We start from the raw sequence: 9,730 nt of genomic DNA, 5'->3' as shown, positions 1-9,730 counted from the left end.
TACACAAATACTATCCATTTTATGTAAAGGTCTTGAACATCCACAGATTTTGGTATCTTTCACAGTGTCCTGGGACCAATCCCTCCCAGACACTATGAGGGGATTGTATGCAAGAAAGACTTTTTCTCCATTGCTAGCTTTGAATAATAGTAAGCTGCCGTTTTGTGAGAAGGCCTGCGGATGGGACCAAGTGACAAAGAGCTGCAAGCAGACTTAAGGGCACGAGACAGATGTATACCTGAAAGATAATAAAGAGACCAGACCTTCCAACCTATAGCCATAAGATGAATTTTGCTAACAACCTCAGGGAGCCCAGAAGTGTACCTCTCCCCAGTTGAGCTCTGATGGGACCCCAGCCCTGGCTGACACTGAGTTGCCACCTGATGACACTCTGAAGTAGAGTAGCCACTGGATTTCCAACTTACAGAACACCGTGAGGTAATATATGTCTATTGTTTGAAGCTGCTGGGTTTGTGGTCAGTCATTATGAAGCAATGGAAAACTAAATGCAACTGTGGAACATGTGTCGGAGATAGAGTAAAATTGTGTTTACTAGAGTTCATCTGAGGAGACTACCAAGTGTGTTTGGAATAACTATTGTTATGTACCACTGAGCTTCAGTGCTGGCTCTTTGGGATACATTTTTTTTTTTAATCTATTGTCTTATCAAAAGAGTAACCTTAGTTACTAGAGGGTTTTTGCTGAGTGAGCTATGCAATCTTGACATCAGCATGGAGCTACTCAGAAGAACCTGCTGGCTTTCAGCCATCCAGAGATTTCTCAACCTTTCCTCTGCAATACTCTGTTACTAAATAAATACAGGTAAAGGAAATACCTGAAGAGTATTGTTTCTGAGGGGTGGTAAATTGCTAGTGTCTGTGGAGCTCCCAAGTGTTTTGGTGTGATTTTGTATCTGTCATTGAGGTCACAGGGCACATTCGAAGACACATCTGAAGTTGATGACAAAGGACACCCAGTTTGTGTTAGGATTGTACTTTCTAATGGGCTGGGAGGATGGAGGAAAGCTAATATTTCCAAAGGAAGACCTCGAAGTTTATTTCAAGATTAGGTATCTGTGTCTTAAACAGGAAGCTTTGCCTATGCAGGAACTTTTTCTACTGGGAAAACTGGGAAGGTGCTAAGCTATTTTTTGTTGTTTACGAAAAAGTAGAAGTGACTCAACTGTCATTAACTGAGGCTGATTGGTTTTCCTGAAGGTGCAAAGTGTCTCCACAATGAACATTGAAACATGTACTTCGAGTGGCCACCTTCTGTCAGCTTGTGCTATGGTTTTGATGAGTGTTCCTCTAGTACCATATGTAAAGGTGCAGTCCCCAGCATGGTGGCATTAAGAGGGCATGGCCTTCTGGGAGATCCTGAAGTCACTGGGAGCATGCCCTTGGAGGAAACTGTGGGTCTGCCCATCCTCTCTGCTGTGAGCTTTTTGCTCTGACACACACTCCCTACCATTGCCAACATCACCCTCACCAGAACCAAGCTGATGGGACTACCCTGGTTTCCCAACTTCCAAAAATGTTTGCTAAATGTATCTTTTATCTTTATAAGTTAATTGCTTTTATCTTTATAAGTTAATTTCCTTGTAGTAATGTGAAGTTAACACTCCATCCTAAGGGTAAGGTAAAGGCTCTTGTAAAATTTTAGACATAATTTCCAAAGATAGTTACTTCTCACCAACCTGAAATCCCTGTTATTTTTATTTTTATTGTCTTATTTTAAATTGTGACAGTAAGATATACTTTTGATAATGGTTCCATCAAAACAAATGTAACCAGTGAAAGTCCCTATTTATATGATACACTTTCCATGAATCTGCCATATCTAGAGGTAACCATTACTGTGATGTAGTATGAATATGTGTATGTGTGTGTGTGCACGCATATGTGCATGCATTCCAAAACAGGTTTTTATTTATAGAATCAGGACCATTATTATCTTTATCCTCTGCAACTTCTTAACTTCTTAATCACTAAATGAAGTACTATTGCCAATTCACATAAATCTACTTCACAGATACACATCTTACTTACCATCTTACTATGTTAATTATTCTTGTCTAGTTTTGTTATAAGAATATTGGGAGGTAAGATTCTTGTCTAGTTTTGTTATAAGAATATTGGGAGATAAGTAAATAAATTAGAGAATTTTCCATTTTTTCTATGCTCTGAAATACATTATATTAAACAAAAACTTTCTGGTTATTTATTTATTTTAGCACTTGCTGGTCAACCTTTCTGACCTACGTGCCTTTAGGACCAAGAATTTAAAATAAATACAAAATCTTTATCTGCAGTTATGAATAAAGATGGTTGCAAATATGAAAGGAAATGGACTCTTTGACATCCTCCAGACACATACTATACATAGAACTATAACTCATCAACCAAAAACGTATCATATCCTTCTGGTTTGGAGCAGTATATGGAATTAGAAAAGAAACTTCATAAAATTCACCATGAGTGTGAGAACAGAAAGGCCCAGAAAGAAGTAACTAAACTAGGTTGACCATGAGGCTTTCTGAGTGATGTTAGCTTCTTTTAATCTCAAAGATACTATTGAAGTTCTGTTCAGCTGGGTTATACCGCTTAACTTCTCAGGCTTGATTTAGGATTTTAAGGCATGGCTGCTCTTGTCATGAAAATGTTCTCTTCCCAGAGGATTAACAAACTTAAGGTATCATTTTACTTCGCAAATATGCAAAGAGTTTAGCACAGAGTCTGGTTCAATAAAAGTTGATTTCCTTCTCCTGGGCCCATAAAAAATTTTCATTTCATCTAAATATATTTACTTCTTCATAGAAAGAAAGGTAGCAGGTAGTGGCACTATTTAACTTAGTAGCTGGGAATGAGTGCCAGCTGTGTGAACTTGAGTTGAAATCAGAATTCCACAGTTTCCACTGAATCTGGATGTTAAAAATACAGTTATTTTGTAAAAAAAAAAACAGCAAATAATGTTTGCCAAAACCCATCCTTTAAGGGGATTAGAGTTCCCCATCCATGTTCCTATGGATGTTATGGGATTTTTTTTCCCTTAAGACTTAGCATTTTAGAATCTCAAGATGTGAATAGATGAGCCTAACCAAGGACTTTTCAAAAACAGAGAATGAAATCAATGGTCTACCAGCAAAAACTTCCAAAGTTGGCACCAAGCTCAGAGAAGTTCTCATTATATCACTCATAAAATAAAACCATTTGCTCTACTTTCACAGGTCATTCCACACATTCTTTCCATGTTTGGATATAATTCACTAGTCCTCATAGAAGGTAAGCTTTACACTTCATTTTAATTCAATAAGCCAGAGAGTCATTGTTTTAAGAGTGGTTAGATTAACATCAGCACACACAGACCAGGGCTCCAGAATGCCAAACATCTGTTGAATGTGAATGTATTTCAGATGGATTTAATGGAGCTAGATATTTGATATCTCAGAAAAGCAGACCTTCTGTGATCAGAATCCCTGCGTCATAGCGACAGATAGCTACAGACAAGCATGTTGTCTGTGAAGTTCCACGGAAATTATGTATATGTGTAAGATACCTCTAGTGTCCACTCTCCCTTACCCACAGAAGGCCAGTTTTGCTCAGAGGGGGTGATGCATGGAAGCTAAAGTATTCATTCTTTTCCAATCTAAATTGAAACTAGGGTTGCCTCTGTGACAGAATTCCAGACAATGAGATATAGGTTAAGGATTTCTGGGAAACATTTTCCTTGTCTTTGTTTCTTTTTGTTTTCCCTCCTTTCCCTCCATTTCCTTTTATTTTCCTGGAACACAATATTGAGGTTGGAGTTGAAGCAGATCTCTTTTGACCATGAAGTGACATACATGAGAACAAAAAAGCCAGATGCTACAGTTGGTGCCGTGGGAAGAGAGACAGTACCTGGGACATTGATTGCCTAGATAGTAATGCTTAGGCCACCCTTGTTAAGTTCCTTGTTATTTTCAGTTGAACACATCCCGATTGACACTGAATCCAAGACTTTGCCTTGAAGGCTTAATGCAAAAAAGTCAGGGCAGACCTGAATGGAAGTTACGGGAAAGTTCAGATTCGAAGGCTGAACAAGAGCATTGGTACTTTTCCGAGAGCTGATTAGAATAAGTTTGGATTAGTAGTGTTGACCCAAGAACTATATCTTAGACTAGTATACCTGGCAACTTGTTCTTAGGTCCCTTCTCACCCTGCAAGAGTTCTCTCTCTTCTTTTCACTTGAATAAATCCTACTTTTTTACTCTTGCCTTCTGTTATCATCTGTGGATTTTATTCTTCAAATTGGTGGGACAAACAAAAACAAAACCCAGAAAGAAATTGTTGGGGGGGCTGTTGGGTCTGCTGTAACACTGGAGGGCATCGCCTGCTATTAAGAGCAGCAACATGCCGCTTGGTAGCAATAGAGAAGAATCTGGCTTTGCCAGTTGTGACCCTTGGAGCTGATGCCTGCAGGAATCCCCTGCTAAAACTAAAATGGGCATTTGGGGCCGCAGAGACCTGCAACTTATATGGATCACATTCACCATCAGAAGCAGAGAATCGAGTTTCACCTCAAACTCTGGTTTCAATACTACACAGATATTTTTTCTTTTTTACTTTATTTCCAATAATTATCTCCCCATTTTGTCTATTTGGTTGGGGGGAAGTGATGTTCATTTTAAGAACATAGCTAGAAAGCTCTGGTACATTTTTCTTGTAATGGTCACATAGTTACTTTCAGAGTTAACAATCCTTAGTCTTGGGTGCTGGAAAGGAGTGCCTTTCTTTTGAAAGAAGAACAAGGCAGATCTTTATAGTTATTGGAAAGGAATGATCCAGGCCCAGGTGACTCTTGGATCCCCAGCTGTAGATATTTTTGCTTGGAGGGTAGTCTGTGTACAGACACATGTCTGCAGGGACTCGAGGTTCCTTGAGACATCAAACATCACCTGTCATGGTTCAGTAGCTCCACTCTCCCTGAAAAGCATCCCACAGCTTCAAGAACATCCAGGAATTAAGGATGACATATTTGAGATTCTCAGAGTCAACAGTATAACAAACAATTCAATAGTACAGAGTAACAGTACCTCAGAAATGAGAGCAGAGGTCCTGTCTGCTGGCTGTCCATGCTGCACGTTTAACTTTGAAAAAGTTTCAGTTTCCAGTTGATCCTTTATGAGGAGAGAGCATCCTAGTTGGTTCCTTAAGGATATGGTACTCTCACAAATCAAAATAATTTAACTCTTAATGGATAAAACTGAGACTGGAATTAATGACCATTCAATGACCAGATTAGGTCAATCCCAGGGCCACATTTCTATTCATATTCACCTGTATGGAAATTGAATAAGTTAATTTTATTTTGCTTTTAAAGTGATTTTTCACTAAATTTTTAAAAAATGCAACTGAAATGATAATTGTACATATTTATGATTACAGTGTGATAATTCAATGCATGCATTCAATACGTAATGATCAAGTCAGCATAACTAGTTTTTCTATCCACCTTAAAAATTTATCATTTATAATTGCAAAAGCAATAAAAGGCATTGAACTCAGCAAAACTTCTTGAGAATGTAACACTTCCTCTACCAACCCTATTACCTCAAACACCGGAAACTCAGCTTATTCCCCAAATGAGCATCAGGGTGTCTCACTCTTATTTTTTCAATTGTGGTTGAGTCCTTCATGGTTTCCTGTTGCCTCAGGGACAAGGAGAGGCAAGGAAAAAGGGTAGTCACCCCAGAAATCGCATAGCCTGCTCAGTACAGGAATTGGGTAAGGCATTGCATTATTAGTAAATAGTTCTGATTCATAGTCTTCTGCACACACTCCCCCCTCATTTCCATGGAGAATTAAAATTTGTTTACAAAAACAAATTTGAGGGACAGGAGGAATGTTGACAACATTAGTCATAGATGTGTCTTAACCATGTGGGTTTAATAGAACTACTGTGACAAAAGCCTCCAAATACTTGATCATAGCAAAAGCCCTGCACCAACTAAAAGCAGTTTTGTTTTGATTAGTTGTGTTAAAATATTTAGAGAAAGGAAAAAAATGTTGGAGCCTGCTATGGTTTGGATGTCACCACCAAAAACTCATGTTGAAATTTAATCTCCATCGTGAGGTATTAAGAGGATAGAAATTTAATCTGACTGTGGCGTTTGCAGGTGGGACATTTAGGAGGTAAATAAAGTTAAATGAGGCCACAAGGGTGGAGTCCTAATCCAATGGGGACTGTGGCTTTAAAGGAAGAAGAGGAAATACCTGAGCCAGAATGCTGTCTCACCATGTGGTGCCCTGAATCACCTTCGGACTCTGTGGAGTCCCCACCATCAAGAAGACCCTCACCAGACATGGTGGCTTGATCTTGAACTTCCCAGTCTTCTGAACAATAAGAAAAATAAAGCTTTATTTTAAAGAAATTATCCAGTCTGGGTATTCAGTTATAGTAACAGGAAACAGGATAAAACAGAGCCCATAGAAATTCTGACTGAAACCAAGAGTTTCCTGTGAAGGGGTAATGAGGACTTGAGCTCAGGTCACACTGTCCAAGGAAATCACCAGGTAACCTCCATTTGGGTGAGCCTCCTGAAAGATAAAATATAAAGACATGAAAGCCAAGGACCCCTGAAATTGCCTACTAAGTCTCTGCAGAAAGGACTGTGAAAAGACTATAAAATGGAATTCTACAAGGGAGACAGATGTGTCAGAGATAAAATGATTGAGAAGAGCCTCAGTGAACGCCACCAAGATAAGAAAAGCCTGCAGGTTGTGTCGGAACGGGAGGGGCAGGGCCAGCAATGCCATAGCTCAGCCAACTGACTGCTCAGCCAGCAGGCAGAGTCTGGCTGGGTGTGCAATCCAATGCTCAGGGGCACAGAAAAAGCGCAAATGAATGTTTTTTTTTTGTGTGTGTCCTATCAATAGATCTGACTGAAGACATGAAAAGAGTCGACATGTGAGACCTACTACAAAAAAAAAAAAAGAACAAAATTAGATTGAACTAGGAGTAATCAAACTTTGTCTGTGAAGGGTCTGATAGTAGTGCTTGAGCTTCAAGGACTGCAAGGTCTCTATCACAACTACTGGACTCAGCCTCTGTAACACAAAAGCAGCCACTGACAAAGGGCAGGAGTGTGTTCGAATTAAACTTTATTTATGGAACTGCGATGTAACTATCACATAGTTTTCTTGTGTCCTAAAGTAATTTTTTTCTCAAATATTTAAAAATGTAAAATCTATTCTTAGCTTATAGGTTGTACAGAATCAGGCAGTCAGTCAGGGGCATTATTTGCTAACTCCTGTTTTAAGCAAATAAAGTCAGGGGTTGAATGGAAGAGTGAGGAGATGTGGGAGACAGTGAAGGTGAAGGGCGAGTCTTTTTTTAATTTATTTTTTATTTTATTTTTTTATTGATTTAATTTTTTTCTAAATACACGGACAACAGTGGAATGCATTACAATCTTTATAAGGGCAAGTCTTAAGTTTATTGATAAGAGTCTATTGGCATCTCCCATTCCCACTTCCAGAAGGCACTTCTAAGCCCAGGTAGATGTAAATATGTTAAGGAAGCACAACAGATTTAGGTAACAATAAATCTTAGTGAGTGGAATAGTCATAGCATTTTTGTACTTCAACGGAAACATCTCTCTTAATTTCATAAGAACAGAATGGAAAGCACATACTCTATTCTTGTTTTAAAAGAATGAACTATGTTCAAGAAAAACAAATGCTCTGTGGTTCTTCTTACGGTCTTAGCTTTTTGATATCTAGAATAAGATTCAACTATAAGGTTATGCTGTCTTCATAGGTACCACCACTCACCGGGACGCTACTATGGTTTGAATGTGTTCCCTAAAAGTCCATATGTTGGAAACTCAGTACCCACATTCATATATTATTACTGTCTGAAGATGGAGCCTTCTGGAAGCAATTAGGAATGATGAGATCATGAGGGTGGGAGACTTGTGCTGGTATCAGTGGCTTTATTGAGAGAGAGAGAGAGAGAGAGAGAGAGAGAGAGAGAGAGAGAGAGAGAGAGGTGACATGCTTGCTCTGTGTCACTATGTGATGTTCTCTGCCATGTAAAGATCTATTAAGAAAATTCTCATTGCATGCCCAAGGGATGCCAGCACAATTTTCTTAGACTTTGCAATGAGTTTAAATAAATTTCTGTTCATTACAAAATACCCAGTCTATACTGTTTGGTTCTAACAACAAAAAACAGACTAAGAAATGCTGCCACCTAGTAGCATTGTTCCTTAGAAGAATTTTTTTAAAATTAGTTTTGGTACTAGCAATTGAAACCAGGGGTAAGTTACCACTGAGATTAATCCCCAATCCTTTTTATTTATCTATTTTTATTTTGAGACAGGGTCTTACTAAACTGCTGAGGTTCTCACTAACTTGCTGAGGTTGGCCTTGAACTTGCAATCCTCCTATCTGTGCTTCCAAAGTCGCTGGGATTGCAGGTGTGCACCACCACACCAGCTAGGAAAAAAAATTTCTAAGTCCTAGAGTATTATCTCTGAAATCTATACATGCACTGGATGACATTATACCTACAAGGAAAATGACTTTATCTGGAAGCTTTGTTCTTTTCAGAGCAGTATGTGTTAAATTGTGGGCTTCCCTGTAGCAATCTGCCACAGTCGCCCTTCAAGGAGCATCTATGACAATTTCCCTCCATGGGAACATGTACTTCTTATTCAGATGAGATACTGAGATAATTCAATTTGATTGGAAATGATTCCTATTACCAATTAGCTAATTTGGGAGTTGTTTTGCCCAGACTTAGTGAATCAAGACAGCTTCTGCCTTCTCTTTATCTTGGTACCTTTATTTCCTTGGGACAATGTTTGGGACACAGTACAGGCTCCTAAATGTTTGTTGATGAACATCAATAATACAAATAACAATAATTGCTGGTGAGGGCATGGGGGAAAGTACACTTATATATTGTCAGCAGACTGCAAATTTGTATAATCACTTTGGAAATTAGTATGGAGACTCCTTAAAGACTAGAATTGAACCAACATATGACCCAGCTGGCTTACTTCTTGGTATTCATCCAAAAGATCTAAAATCAACATACTATAGTGATACATGCATACCAATATTTATAGCAGTATCATCCATAATAGCCAAGTTATGGAACCAGCCTAGGTGCCCATAAACAGAATGCACAGAGCAAATGTGGTATTTATACATAAGAGAGTTCTACTCAGCCATCAAAAAGAATGAAACTATGTCATTTGCTGGTAAATAAATGGAACTGGAAAATGTCATGCTAAGTGAAATAAATCAAACTCAGAAATTTCTGTCAAGAGTCAAATGGTTTCTTTTTTTATGTGGAAGTTGGAGAGATAAAAAGGAATAATAAAAAGGTAAATATCATGAAAATAAAAAGGAAAGTAAATACAGTAGAAGTGAGAGACAAGGTGTGAGGAAGGAGGGGAAGGAAAGGGGAAGAACTGAGGAAAAAAAGTTGACCAAATTATACAATGTGCATTTACAAATATATCATAAAGCATTCCAATTTTGTGTAACTGCAATGTACCAATTAAAAATAAATAAATAATAGAATAACAATAGAGTAGAGGAAGGGGATTGGGGCATGGAGCAGGGGAGGGAAAGGTATAATACTGGAAATTGAAATAGAGAAAGCTGTTATATGTGTTTAGGACTACATCAAAATGAATGCAGTTATTATGTGTAATCACAACACACTGAAAAATTTTAAA

Source organism: Ictidomys tridecemlineatus, chromosome 5 (genome assembly GCF_052094955.1).
Source record: "Ictidomys tridecemlineatus isolate mIctTri1 chromosome 5, mIctTri1.hap1, whole genome shotgun sequence".
In the NCBI taxonomy this organism is placed as follows: Eukaryota; Metazoa; Chordata; class Mammalia; order Rodentia; family Sciuridae; genus Ictidomys; species Ictidomys tridecemlineatus.
The sequence above is the reverse complement of the archived record's forward strand: the minus strand, read 5'-3'. Positions refer to the sequence as shown.